The following is a 16,161-nucleotide window of genomic DNA, read 5'->3' as shown; positions in this document are numbered from 1 at the left end:
TTTAATCCTAGCTGAAATTCCTCAGCGAGACAGGACAAGCAATCTCTCACAAACTGCATCTACGTTTTCTGGGAGTCCAGTTGAGGTCTGTCATAGAAGTTTACATACTCAGCTAGAAATAAAAAAAAAGCTCTTCACAGAATATACGAAATGCGAGACTAAATGCCCCAAAGAACATCAGTCCTAGCCATCTCAAATCTTGTTTCATCTTTTTCAGTATCAATACGTTATACAAGAAATCTCATTATTCCCATTTCAACCTCATGCTTGTGGTAATCTAAGAGGCCCAACCAAAATTAATCTTTCTGTAATCAAAGAGTGAGTTTGACAGCGTACAATATGTTCCTTCCCTCCCCATATATTTAATATTATTGTGCAACTGAAGACTACCATAACACTTGGGCATGAAAACCAGCAGATTAAACTAAAAAAATTCTCAGACTTTCCTTGCTAAAATACACTATTTTGCAGCCTCACCACTACTGTTCCATATCTGAGTGCATATTTACTTGAATTAATAAGGTCTAAGCAACATTTAAAATAAGTACATTTGAAATATGCCTGTCTTGGCCTACTAAACAATACTTTACTGAATAGTTAGGAAGAAGTTTCAGTAGGTGTATCTGGAAAGGGAATGGTTTTCCCATCCTAGGGAAGTCTGGGATTTTAAAGACCCACATTTCATACCAGGACCAAATCAAATCTCATCTTCCCAGGGAAGGAATAGAATACATGTGTGCGTATGCACATTACAACCCAAGAGTCAAATAATTCAGGAATCTGTTTTGAGATGAAAAAAGCTGAAATTTAATATTACGTTGCCATAGGTTGAATCACTATCATCTCAGCTACAGTCTGTACCCTCAAGCAGAAAAGATGATCAACACATCAAGCCTGGAAAACAGACTGAAGAGGCCAAAGATATATAAAAATATATAGCTCATACACATCAGTAGCATTGATAAAAAAAAAAAATGGAAAATATTACCAAGGAATCCATCTCCAAAGAAATGTTATTCAATTATTCTGAAAAAGTTGTGGGTTTTTTTTTGTTTTTTTTTTACACTTTGCTACTAGCATATCACAAAAATCATGACTACCCTATAATAAATACTGTTCTCTTAAAACTCCAGATTTTTAATACACAAAAAGCAAAGATATTTAGGGAGCGCGTATTTAAGTCTTTCACTTAAGATCACTTCACCTAAAACATACTCCCCAAATTCTTCTATTCATTCATCAGTTCTGAAGCAGTGTTTAGCAGTTGAAACCACTTTACTTTTTCAGTCCCTTGCCAGGAAGTTACTCTGTCTGTAACCAAAAGCTAAAGCCATCATCAACTACATTTTTGTAAGAAAGATGATCCTTACGACACTTATATCATCTACAGTGCTGCTATTATTTAAAGAAGTTTTTCTAACATGCATTACATATTTCACCAATAATAAATCCAAACAGACAACTAAAATTCACACTTAATGAAAATATTAATTTTGATAATATAGTTACATACACTGAAAAACTATTCCACAAATCGTTCTAGAATATCTTAGAATGTGCTAAAATTAGCCTAATATTTGTAGGACTCCGAGCGAGCAACACAGTCCCATCTAGTCATCTGTGACCTATTAAGGGAACAAAACTTTCTACTCTCTTATTGCAGCAGCCTCATTTGGACAAACTGAAGCATCAATTGGGAGATGCATCATGACAAGAACAATCCTCCTTCACATCCATTTTCTCCATTTCAGTTTTTCTGTACTTGCTGCACTGAGGTGGTTACATTTTTTCTTCCCAGAGTGGCTCCTATTCTCATCTCCAATTTCACACTTACCCAGCCTGCCCGCTCTTCTCCTCGTGCTCATTCTCAACAGTCCCAAGTACAAAACTGAGGAAACTGAGTTAGCTATTAATTCCTCAATGCCAGTCTCCACTGCTTCCAAGAGAACCACCAAAAATGCACAGGTACTTCAAGGCATTAGTACACCTGCATATTAGTAAAATTTGATCAGACTGGGTTAAGGCAGTAGCACCATACACCTAGTCCTTCCAGCCTTGAATTCCTTGTTTCTCTTCATCTGTAAATGTGAGTAAAAGCACTTTCGCCAGTCAGCTCAGCTGACTAATAAATAACAAATCCAGTCTATCCCAGTTAAACAGCTTTTATTGATGTTTGGTTTACTACACTTCCAAGAAACATCTTAAAAGTCCAACACTCATCATTAATAGCTCTTTCTGTACCACAGTAGGACTACTGTTGCCTTTATATAAGCTATGCATCATTTTAAGTGTGTGCATAAGCAACTTAGAATTTTGAGTTTTCTCTGAAAAGACTCCACAAGTATCAACAAAACGTTATATCTCATTTTTCGCTCTCAGCTAGTAATTTAATACAGCATACAAAGTTACTCTTAAACAGCGAATAAGTAGCAGTTAACCTCCCCCTTCATTTTGCGCTTATTATGACACCACAATTTTAAAACCACCCAGTACTTCAGAAGTCTTAGTAACTGCAGCAGGGAGGTTTTTCCCTCTCCAATAATAAGCGAGGCTGACGGAAAATGTAACCAGTAAACCGTTTACTGTACACCAGGTAGAAAGTTTGGCTTTAAAACTGGATCACCATAACGCGTTAGTGGAAAACTAAGCAGTGACAGAGGAATACTTCCTTGAGGGACACTTTGTCAAGCCACTGTTTCCATCTCATCAGTGGGTCAATAGCTGTCAGACTGAAGCTTCTATACCAGAAATTACCGCAAACCACTCGCTAATTGCCCAAAGGTGTACAATACCAGCAACTCCGATAACCTTGATTTTAAAAATTACTATATTTATCTGTAGTAACTACTACAGCAGAAGCTAGCATGACTGTAGGAAACATATAACATAAAATTTTATTTACAGATACAGAAAGTACACAGAAAATATGAGAAAATGAACTAATTTTTAATGATTAGATATTCTGTAGTTCAAATGAGGCATGTAATTTCTCCTCCCAATTTTAACTGCAATTAGGCACTTTCAGGGCTCAAATACCAAAATAAGTCTCCCAAGTAATTTCAGATCAGCAACAGCATATAACTATATAATCCACCAGAGTGGGTTGGTTTTTTCCCAGGTACTAGGCACAATATTCCTAAGAACGATAACAATCTTCTGCAGTAATCATGATTTCTTTTCTGTTTAAATCTCTAGAACTTAATTACCAGCGTGTGAGAGAACCAATCTGAATGACTGGCAGGTCTAAGCTAAATGTTAACTGATAAAGAAAAACACCCACACATTTATACATACCTCTTGCTTTATGTTATGCTCTAGTTTATGTCACTAGCAAGACAGGGATGTCTTAAGTATTGCTGATAAATTTAAAAAAAAAATAAAATAAAAAAAAAGGTGAAACAACTTCTCTTTCCCACCAAACACATTGACGTTTTCACACACACAGACAGACACACATGACCAAACTTCACAAAGCTATATTTAAGTGATTATGATGATTATTGTCCCAAGTAACCTTTGTAAGATGACCATTAGAGACAAAAATTCAAGTTCATACACTGCAAGATATTCAATTTATGTAAGCTAGTAGTTTATACTCCTCTAGATATATGAAAATGTTCAAACAGTGGGAATGTAACGGAGTTCTCAAAATCCTACTGCTTTTTCAGTAATAAACCGTTAAACATTAAACAAATGCGCATCTAGACTTACTATATCATTTAGACCAGATGGACATAAAGAGAATATTCTGTTCACATATTTTTAAAAAATACATATTTAATATAAGCACTCGCTTACTAGACAGAACAAATGCTCAGAAAATGCCTTGTGCCTACCACAAGTAGCCATAGTGGGACTACCTCTTGCCTTTTCATTTTTAAGATCATGTACAAAAGGAAGAATGCAATTTAGACTTAATTTATTTTTCAAAGATTTTTTTTTTTTTAAATGAGAAATGAATTTTCTTTAGAGATAAGACACCTACATCCTTCAGCGGGACATCTCTGATAATTTTCACACTAAGATGTCTAAGATTTCAACTTTATTTTTTTCATAAAGTACCTATAACACATCTCACCCTTATTTTAAAAGGTTTTTATTCTTAAGAAACTAATGTCTACCTGAAAATGAGCTCCCAAATAGTTCTCAGAAGCATTATTATTTCTTCATTGTACTATATGAGAAAAGGAAGGAACATCTCACCCACAAAATATTTAGTTCGATCACAGTAATAATAAAGACACCATATAATTACAGACTTGTTGAGATGGTGAAAGGTCTAAAAAAATTGCAAGGCTTTCAGAAACTGCCAGAGTGAAAAGAATAATTTTTTTTTTTAAATCGTATGCCATACATAAGTGTTTTAAACCAAATGTTACAAAGAGAACAAGGCAAGTTACTAATTGAAGTTAGAAAGACAACTTCCATTATGCTTCTTACCTTCAATCTTTAGCTATATATTGTCTTAAAGAACGAAAAATTGAAGGCCAATAGTTTTTCTGGAGCAAAGGCCACGCTAGGCCAGTTGAGTAGGACCTCTGGTACTAATTCAAGCTGCCTTCCAGTGCAGGCAGTGAGCATAAAAAGGGGACTCTGAGGAATCTCTCTATTCACCTGGCTCAAAAAACTTCACTTCTGGATTGATGATGAAATAAGAAAAAGGAAGTGCTAGAAGAACCAATAAAGAGACCATATGGCAATTTACCTCCACAATTGGCTAAGTGATTCCAGTCACTTTATATTGTATACAAAATGGCAAAGAAACATAGAGACAAATGCATAAAGGTTTTAAAAATGCAAAAACATAGGTAATTCTAAACCTGACCTTTGACTGTCGCCCCACTGCTTGGAGTGCTACGGAACACATTCATTACTTTTCTCACCTCTGGTAATGACAAGTACACATAAGGGGAAGTTACTGGTACGAGCAACAGAGAGCTGTGACAGCCACCAACCAACATCACCTGTAAGTACAACGCAGCTTTCTGTGAAACAAATGAGCATGATCCCAGGACCCAGAAATAAGCATCAAGAGACCAAAAGAAACAGGCAAAACCCAGCTGTACTACCTATAGCTGCAACAGGCTAGCAGAGCCCAGAGTGGCCAGGAAAAGATGCCTAGTATGGGAAATAGTTCAATGAGTAATTAACGCAAAGTTTTCCTACTGGTGATTTTTACAGGAGATACAGGTAGAGAATACTAGAAACTACCTGAAAGTATCTGGGGAGAAGGGAGGAGAAAGTAAATGTTTGGGGGGGGTGGGGGGTGGCGTGTGATGGGAGCTTAAGAGGTTGCACAAGTGGTCCCAGGAGCTGAAGTGTTTTTCCAGGATTTATTATACATCTTGCTAGAGTTGCTCTGTTTTGTCAAACTAGAGCTACTTATCTTTTTGCCTGGACAGCTTCATAGATTCCTCAGAGAATTTTTTAGACATCTCGAACCAGTATTTTCTCATATCATCACTGATGACACACTAGAATATTTACAGTAATGAAACTATACTGATATGATTGACTGATCACCTAGCATTACACCTGTAGCACTTGGGGACACATTACAAGAACCATTGCCATTTCTGCTCAAGGTTCACTGTAATGGCGTTTACTGCTGCATTAACTCAAACTTGGTCAAAACCTGTTCCAGGCAGGGCCTAAAGCAGTGAGCTGGTTAATGCAAAAAAGGGGAAGCCATAAAAACAATTCTTATCATTTCTCATAGGAGATTAAAAGTTTGACAGAGCCTCCTTACTTGCAGAGGAAACACTGAAGTTTGGAGAAAAGATAACACTCCGTCAACTACCAAAGCTGCAAGAGTTAACAATTTCATACCCTGATCCTTAGGGTACAGCATATACCAAGATGGAATCCAAAACAAAGTGAAGGGAAAAAATCCTTAAAGAAACCAAACATTCTTCTTGGAAAAAAACCAAACCAAACCAACAAACAAAAAAACATAATCCAAGCATCAAGAAATGTATCCTCCAGTCTAGTCCCCATTTCAATTTCATTTCCATTTAAGTTACAAGACTTAAGTTGCTTGGCTCTAAGTCTGAAAACATCATTTTCAGCTCCATAAAAATCAAATCATCATTAATGGTCTAACTCTAATTGCCTAAAGTCAAACACTATATGCTTTTGTTAACAATTCAGTGACAGAGCAGCAGAACCTTATTTGCTATTTTTAAGTTACCTGGAGCACAGAGCAGTCTCTTAGGCTGTGAGAACAATGTCTCCTAATGTAAATTTCTGTCCTAAACAGATTTGGGGCTCGCAGTAGAAACAAAGCTCATTGCCCCGCAACTCAACTACCACCCGCTGCAGCCTCCCCGACACCAACCTGTTTGACTAGGCAGGAGACAGCACACACTGCAGATCATGCACAGCAACATGTGCTGGCTAGCCAGCTTGCTGCTACCTTTTCAAACGGATTAGGGACCCAGTTATAACCGTATTTTCCTTACCAGCATGCAGACAAGAGAGAGGTAAGGAAACAGGTGAATGAATTCAACTCAGTTTTTCACTCCACCATTTTTCAAGACACTTGAAATAGCACTGTATTTTTGAAATCTCTCCGTACCACTCAGTTTGATCAAAACTGGTTAACAAGTACAAATGTTATTAGGAAATTGAAGAAAACAATAGGACAGTCAGTATTAGCCTTGGTATGCTAAGAAAACATGCTAAGATGTCAAAATATTATCACATGCAAAATAAACATTTATTTCTTCTATTTACTTCATGGAAGAGTTGCAAGTATTAAATGTTAGCCCTACTAACTTAAACTCCAGGTTAGTTTTCTCTCACTTCTGGCAATTCTCAATGAATGCTAACCAAAGCATCCTCCAAGGTACAACGAAAAGACATATTGCCGTCTATAGCTTTTGCAGCATGAGACCTGATGCTCCTTCACTGCTGTGTAACTAGCTGTAGAAGCCTTCATTTTAATACCAAAAGGAACATGACTGAATTATTATACACACGAAATCTACAAACTTAAACTAGGTTTCTTTTACTATTAGCCACAAAAATTCACAGAATTCATTGCAAATGTATAGATAATATAAAAGTTAGTCAGAAGCAATGAAACCTTTAAAAGGGCAGGCAGGTGGCATGATGCCAATTTTATATTCCTCTTTGTTTCTCTTCTAATAGACACCTGACTACCAAGACAGATGTAAAAACAAGAAAACAAAACACCAAGGAAAAGAAGGCAGAAAGATAGGGGGGGAAAAAAAAGTATCCAGGGCCTTTAGATCCCTCCAGCTACTGGGGGCACATACATTAACAGGCTACAGCTCAAGAGCAGACCACTGACACAGGATGTAGGGAACAGTTTAAGCTCATTATGAGCTACAGCTCTGCCTAATGCTCCTCAACACTCAGAAACATTTTTTACGGCTCCATTACACCATCACCAATGTTCCCAAGCATAAAGCTACATCACTTTACAACTTGAAGCTGACCAAGCTAAAGGAAAAGACGAATCTTTACCAGGTGCTCGTATCACATTCCTGATTTCTGGGAAGAGAGCCCAAATGAGACGCACTCACAGCGTCTTCTCTGGTTTGGACAGAAAAGTAGCAACTGCAGAGAAGCCATGTTTTTCTCCAAATAAGAAAATGAATTTCATTACAGTTTCTCCCTTCTACTCCACATTGGAAATGAAATGTTTTGGTTGGTAAGGAGAAAAGGTTACAGACTAAACTCCTTTGATCCATTTTCTGCCCATGACTGAACAGCTGGGAAACACAGAAAAAAGCTTATGGGTATAAAATACACAATTCTAAGAAATGGACAAAATTTGCTTAGATCCGTCATTATCCATTGATGCCCATAAGATCTCGAAAAGCAGTGCCTGTCAGCAGGCATAAACAGAAGATAAGCAGCATAAGAGCCTCAGAAGATTAGACTCTCAAGACGAGTTTCATGGTTGACAATCACTAAAATAGCTAAAATTACAGAACCACCACATCCATAGCTATGATTACAAATTCTTAAGTAATTCTGGTTCTTTACTGTCTTTGAATCAAAATGAGTTCCCAACAAGTTTGCATGCAGGTTGGATAGACAGTGCCTCTGCAGATGTTTTAAGTGGCATCTTCTTTTGCAGAAGAATTCCACAGAAAACCCTAAAGTGATGAGATTTAATTTACTGACATCAGAGAACTGTTTTCCTTAAGAATACTTTGCTTTTCTTGTTTCCTTTCCGGCACCCTGAATATCAAAATTCTAAGCAAATTTATAGGAAAAGTTTGAATTTATTATTTATTAAGACTGTGTATGAAACAAGTTCTCAATCACATTACATCATTTCAGTTAGAGTAGCTATTCTGCTAAACACATAGCTTGTGAGACAGAAGCTTTCTTCTCTCAAATCACCTAGATGCAGCCTTTCAGTTTGGTAATACAGTGTTCAGCATCTCTATGAAACCATTATTTTAATTTCATGAACCTAACAGATTTTCACGTTTTCAGAACGTGAACTGCTGCTGCTGTTAGCACAACACCCCACCATGCCATGGCTCCACCCTGTGAAAGGCTGAACCCCAACCACCGCATTATTGCTTCTCACCTTGGACCCCTGTTTAAGCCATAAGAAGTAATTCCTCACAGATTTTTTTCCACTGGGAAAACATGCTACCAGCAGGCATTCTGAAAGGTTGTCTTACACCGGTGCAAAAACAATACCTCCTGTCAGCCAGTGTACAGCTTTTTTTTTAAATCCTTGTACTTCAATGGAAACGGAAGCCTTTCACAGGGGTGCAGGCTGACTTGACCACCTTCCCTCTTGTGCAGAAAACATTCACAGAGCTAATCACTTGCCTTGATCTCAGGCGCAATTTTCAAAGGTTAGGGAAGATGATGTTTTTTGAAGCAACAACCTAGCTGCTTTTCCCCTCTTCTACCTCTTCAGCTAGCAGTCATTAGATATTCTGCCTGATCGCTGATCTTTGATTGTATCTTAAGTCACTGCATGTCTCAATACCACCTTCATACCAATCTATACACACGTACCTGGCCAAACCACACATAATGCACTGCTCAGCACAACTGCCCTCCCAGCAAACATTTTGGGGGAAAAACACCAAACCTCAAAATTACTGATTTAGTCCTTCATGACTAAAGGCATTTCCTCCTCCAACTAAAATGTAACTAAGAATTGACCTAGGTTGCTTGTCATCAGCTATATACAGCCTCTCAATTTCCATCAAACTAAAGCCCTACAACTGCCCTTGCACTTCAACCCTTTTTGTTTCCCTGGGTAAGTATTTTTGTCCAAGTTGTACCTATAGTCTTAGAGCTTGTCTTTCACAACTGGAATAACTATCTTTCCTCCTTCACTCTTCTTTCTAACCTTGCTTGAAACTCTTCTACGACTTTCTGAAAAATTCATTTAAAGTCTGTTTTTTTTCTGGTGATTATATACTTACAAGACAAATGCGACTTTTTTTTTAACATTGCCTCACATCTGTATCTATCCATATTTATAAAAATATAAATTATGTGACTCTATAGACACTGATATTATGTAAAAACCCAACATACCACACAGCACGTTATCAACACCCACATCCAACTTGCATGCAAAGTCCACAACTCTCTCAAATGAAGGACAAATTGCAGTTTTAGTAAACAATGCTAAAACCCCTTCCTACAGAAGAAAACTATTTTTTGTCTTCCAGCAAAGAATTAAGCCTTGAAGAACTCTACAACACCGCAAGCAAGACTACTTGGTCGGAAATCTAAAAATATAATGGTCCTGAAGAGACGAGAAATTGTGCAACATCAAATCCAACCGTCAGAAGAGCTGCTTCACTCTTTAAGACAAGACTTGTCGGAGCCTGAACTAGCTGTATCATGTGTTCACCTCTGATGGAAAGTCCAGTGAAACAGACACTTTCTTCCTCACTGGTAGCTCAGAAGGGCATCTTTTGCTCAGCGCAGCAGGAGAAAGCTGATCCAGGAAGCTAACTACTTCCCCCTCGCAGGGCAAACCAGACAAAGTGTCATGGGCAACACAAGGGGCTGACACGTGCCAAAAAACTTGTTTTCACTGACTTTTGTAGAGTGAGCCCTTATGAAAAAAGTATTAAAATATATTCTAACATAGCAGCACTAATAACTGTCAAAATAAATGTATCCTTAGGCTACGTCAGTCTGAATTCAGACACTACTCATCAATATGTTGAAACCCTTTACCGAATACAGTAGCAATTTCTTAAAAGAATATATGAGCTAAGTTTGAACTTGAAAAACATTTTCCATACAGCTAATAAGATCTCGTCAGTTTGAACCCGAAATGGCTTCCTTACCAACCCTTTTCTGCTTTCCTGCATGCTTTGGCCCACTTAAGAAGTATGCACGTTAACAGGTTTTTTTCTTCTACAAGCACTGACCAACTGTTTTGAATGCAAAGTTATTCCAACTTTTTAAACATGAAAGAAGTTAAGAAGCAGTCAAAAGTTTGACCTTTTAAAAACTAACTCTTCGTTGTACAAGTCCATAAAGAAAGAATGATTTTAAAAGTATGGATTCCAAAAAAGGAATTGAGAATCTCACTGTTGTTTGGAAAAGGGAAGTTACAGATTAAAGGAAAAAAGTTTCATGTGCTCTGTATGTGGACATACATAGTATACATTTCCCTGTCATTAGGAAAAATATGTTGCAGAAATCAGAATATTCCTTCCTAAATACTGGGGTCTTTTTCCTGTATTGCTATTTTAGCAAACCAGTATAAATACTGATATTTAAACTGAATTTCAGTCATGTCAGACTTTTGAAAAACACCCAAGAAAAAAAGAACACCACCAAATCTTCAAAGAAGTATCAGAGTCATACCAAAGCAAAAAAAATTGAGAACAATTATCTCACTAGTTTGAACTTGGGCTACTGACACAGCAAGAAAATTCTGTGTGTAAGGGGAGAAGGGATATCTGAACAAGGGGGAAAGATAACAAAAACAACTGAAGAAGAGAGAACTTGTGGATAAACCCCAGCTAGCTATAAACCCAGCAGAACTACTGCCATCTAAACAAACCTCATAACGCTGAAATTCTACAGGCATACGTATTTTCTGGCAGACCTTTCCCCTTCTCTGCTATCAGTTTCTTAATGCTTTGAGCCAGCCAGAGCACAGCTGCAGTTCTTTTTAATCATGGTTGCTGCCAGCTGTCTCCTAAGACAGCCAAATGCTCAGGCCTCATTCAATTTCCCCCAACTTTTTGCACCATTTTTGGACAGAAGATTACTAAACTGAAGTTCTTCCTCAAGAGGTAAATAAATTGCACTCAACACCTCTGCAGAGGAAGAAAGATAAGATTACTCAGACCCAACTATTATCTTAAATGTCCATGTCACTGTTAAACACAAAACAGAAGCTCTAAAACAATTTGAAAGAAATACCCTGGCAAATCTTGTTGTCAAATGTAATTATGTAACAAACTTGCATTTGAGAAGCTGAAACTTAACTCTAAAGATAGGGCTCCCCCACCCACATAATCAGGATGCAGAGGCTTTGCAGACACATTCACTTAGTACTATCAGGATAGTCTGTCGGGAACAGACCTGGGGACTTGAACTATCTTCTTTTCAATGCAACCATTTTCTGTAAATTACTCTATTCACTCAGTGTGCTTTTCAAGCAACTAAACGCAACTAGATTCTGCATATTGGGTCATGAAGTAGTTAAGCACAGTTGAATCCCAGCACAGGTTATTACAAAGGATTGCATTTGCCATTTTGATTTGTTACCAATATGCACATAAGCACCAAGTGAAAAACAAGGGCATTAAGAACTACCTAGAAACACAAAAAACTGAATAGCAGACAACAGGCAAATGTTTCCTCACAGCACCAAGAGCAAAACTACTTCCAGAACAAAGACTTGTTTGAATACCAGTACATAGTAACAAATGAAGAGGTGCAGAATACCTATTTTCATAATTACTCTAAATGTTAAGAAAAAAATATGCAAATATCACAAATACTTCACACACAATAATTTGTCCTTTTAAGCTTAAAAAGCCTCAAAGGGCACTGCCGAGGCAATAACCACAAAATCTGTACTTAGCATCACAACACAGCAGAAAGGGATACTAGTCCTACCCTGCTCTGCATTCTGAAAAGACATTTTAAGCCATTCTATTTGCTATTTCTCCACAGCAAGCAAAATATATTTTCAAGAAATAAACTCATAGGCTTTAAAACAAATCAGACTTAATCCATGCCCAATTAAAATACTTCTCGGTTAATAGCATCATTAAATACCTAATATTTTAATTTAGACTTAACATAAGTAATACTATTTCATAGTCCACAAACAGAAATATGAGGTGTGCAAAGATAAGAGAGATCATCCAACCACTTGAGACATCTCTCAACCCAAGTGCCTCCTCTGATGAACAGCATCAACGTCTTGGACTTGACCCGCCAAAGGCTTGAGTTACAGAGCTCAGCTCTATGGCACACAGGCAAGCTCAGCACTGTGGCACACAAGCAAAAGATGGCAGATGATCACAACATTCAGAGTCAAAACGCAAACTCACACACGAGAATGTCAGAAGCAGTATTTCCCTAAACTGAAATAGCTGGAGTAGGGAAAGTAGTTATCCAATTTGAAACGTATTCATACACTAATATAATTATGAAATGCCATACCATCTTTTAAAACTCATCAAGCTTTGACTTTAATTTTCATCTGAAAAATCATACTGCGTTAATTTCCACACACAAGCTAACATAAATATTCTAAGAACAAAGTTATTAGAATTTTTTTTAAAACTAGCACCTCACAATTTGTTCTGCAAGGCCGTAAGTGTTTTTATATTAAAGCTTGCATGCAGGTGAATTTAGTGTGAAATACTATTTGGGTTTATGCCTTACAGAATAAGCTTAACAGTTTAAAAAAAAAAAAAAAAAAACAAAAACAAATAAACAAAAACCCACCAAGGTGTTTCAGAAATCCAAGTTAAGCATTGCTCTGTGGGTTTGTGCCTTATCCTACTGTAAGACTCTCGTAAAAAAGCTCACCTTGTAAGTTGTTGCATTTTCGCTTGATATGAATTACCAGTATAATATTTTTCCAATGACAAAACTTACTTTCTAGCTACCAGGTCCGTCTACCTTAAGAAAAGTGACCTAACAATAACTATTAATACTGAATACTCTTCTGCTATTTCTAATTTACCCGAACTCCTACTATCTGTAAATTACCTGTTACGTACAGAATTACTCATCAACATTCTTCCGACAGTATTAAGTCTTGATCAAGCAACGTTAGGGTAAGATTATGAGAAGCTTTCCACATTAAGAGCTTCTCAAAGCCTTTAAAATGAGATTGTTACAAGCAATAGCTGAAGGCTATTAAAAAAAAAAAAAAAAAGAGACCAGTAAGTCATACCATTCTAAATAAAAGGTACAGATCCTCAACTGTGTTACACAGTTGCACAATTATTAAAACAACCCAAAAAATGGACTGCCTTTTAATATCAAACATTAGTTAAAATTAACCGACATTGCATCACCTTCATTTTAATGTTCAAAGAAATGGACATTGAGGCAGTATAATGCATTTGGAGCAGCATTAGCAGGCTAAACTGTAACTCTCAGCTTGCCCATAGCCATGTTAAGTCACATTTTTCACCTTATTCTAATTGTTAACCTTATTTCACCTAGGTAAAGAATTAAGATACAATGATGGTACGTGCTATCAAGAAGTCTCGAGACCTTAATTCATGCACTGTCTAGTCAGTATCAGGACAAGGACTAGCAAATTGCACTTCAACAAGTTAACAAGCACTTTCATGAACATCAATACCAATACAGCCTAGTTTCCGATACCTAGAGATACATCGTTGTATGTGGGTTAAGGTTGAGCTCACATTGCAATCTCTCACACTGGGAATATTAATATTGTTCTATCTGCTTGCCCCCCCCCTCCCCCCTTCCTCCTCCTTCTCTTCAGGAATATTAGCACTTGCTGTCTCAAGGATCTATAAGCCCTTTGAACAAATCTGGTTGAACCTGGTGGAGTTCAAGAGTCACCAGGAAGGGGAAAACAATTACAAGGAAGGTGAGGACAAGTAAGCAGTAGAAGTACGTACGCTACACCTTAGGAGACCACACAACAAGAAACCACCTTTTAACAGTTACTCAGTTTTTGTCCCGCAAGTTCCCTCCTCACCCATACCCCACCCCCAAATCAATAAAATTAACTCTCTCCATAGCATCAAACTTTACTTAACAGTCAATCTAACAAAGAAGTCTTTGAAGTACCTACATTTACACTGGCTAACTATACCACTATCTCTAATTGCTCAATATTCTGAGTGACGTACTCAGAGACAATTTTTATTTATTTTGGATCAGGCTACACACAAGCATAACAGCTGCTTAAACCATCCAAGTTTCATTTACACTAACTGTCCAAAATAAACACTATCACCAAAACTACAGTCTTGGTTTCCTTACCCTTATTTAAAGACCCTCCTAGGGTGTTTTGCAAAGATTCATTCTCAGTCGAATTTAATTTCTGAAGAAAGCTATGAAATAGGTTTTTATCTTTATTCGACTGAGTGTAAACAGAATGTAATAGATTCTGAAAGAACAGTATCATCAGATCAAGATCCACCTTGTCCTTCACTGCTTCTGGCTGAATTGCAGTCAGTAATAAATACTTCAGGAAAGCATGCAAGAACAGAATTCCTTCAGTAAACTGTTGTTTAAGTAACCTCTCTCTCTCTGCATCCAAACGATCACCACACTCAACAGCCACTGATGGACTTATCCACCAAGATTCACCAGCTTCCTTCCTTTTAGAGCTCTATATATTTATAGTGTTGTCTAACAAGGAGTTCCAGAATTTAAATAAGCATCAAATTAAAAAGTTTTCCTGTGCTAAATACTGTATTTTATTATTTTCCACAATACTGGAACCAGGAAGCACCTATGAAACTGGTGAAGTCTGTTCCTCTTGGTCTTTCATGCACTATGAATTTTCAGAGCTCTATCACATTTTCTCCCCACAGCTCTCATTTTCTTTTCCAAGCTGAAAAATACTGTTCTAACAAAGCTCTTCTATGTGGAATCCACTTCACTGTGAAACCTGCTCTGCTACAATCTCTCATTAACAATCAAGGAAACTCATTACTAGTTCTTCTTGCAAATATTGGGGGATGAAACAATCCAATCTCTTGAGAAAACTATATTCAAACTTAGCAAAACATAAACGGTATTTCCAGACTGAAGGTGGATCATACTTAGAGATAAATAAACTGCAGAAAACCATATGAAAATGAGAAATATTTCAGCAGCAAAAATAAGAGTAAGATCAAAAGTCAACTACACATCCCACCAATGTGTCTGTCCAACTACAATTCAAATCAACATTTCTTGTTTTTTCTTGTATTATATCACTAATCAAATTCTCCTGCAAATAACTGAGCTAGGCGTATCTTCCACTATTCAGTATCTTCTTGTCCACTGTATTACAACTGAACAAGTCCACTGAAATTTCTGATCCTAGGGTTATGTCAACTATATCTGAGAATTCAAATTTACATAAGTTCTCATTAAAGTTGATTATGGTAACCCAGAGCGAGTCAGTAGGTGTCATCTTCATCAAGGTTCATCTAATGTGATCTTCTGCCCAATTTTGGAAGCTGTGGTTTAATCAGCCCATTATATGAAAACTTCTAATGAGATATAATAACATCTGATTTTGTCTAAGAATGACTTGAACAAAATTACAGCGATGTTCAGCTCCATGGGGTTTGTGAATTCCCTCTCAAAAGTATTAAGATATCTTACAAACACTTCAGAGCCTGAAAACAGTCCCTAAAAGACATTTGACTGAATGCTGTTTCATAGGTCTGATGCTTTTTATGTACACATTGATAAAGATGTGCTAATTTAAAAAAATAATATACCTTTGTGCAACTGAAGTTCAGAAAACTACTTTTTGCATCCAAATAATTAAATAAGGCAGGTTGTAAGCTGTATCTGCACCTGCATGGTAGTAACAACGTACCCGCACTAAATTAAAGCCAGCAACTTAAGAATAAAGCGTTCTATTATTACCAATTCATCACTCTTCAAAATACTACATGTTAAAAAAAACCACAAACGCACTGAGCTCAGAACAAATTTTAGAAGATTATTATT

The 16,161-nt window shown here is 37.0% G+C and overlaps 1 protein-coding gene across 4 annotated transcripts in view; it reads right to left on the bottom strand.

The window, feature by feature from the left end:
• WAPL (WAPL cohesin release factor) overlaps positions 1-16,161 on the bottom strand; it is a 73,454-nt gene that overhangs the window by 52,005 nt on the left and 5,288 nt on the right. The gene's annotated exons all lie outside the window — the stretch shown is intronic.

The sequence above is a fragment of the Platalea leucorodia genome (assembly GCF_965183815.1).
Source record: "Platalea leucorodia genome assembly, chromosome: 4".
Lineage (NCBI taxonomy): Eukaryota > Metazoa > Chordata > Aves > Pelecaniformes > Threskiornithidae > Platalea > Platalea leucorodia.
Note: the sequence above shows the minus strand (reverse complement) of the source record. Positions and strands in the feature narration are given on the sequence as shown.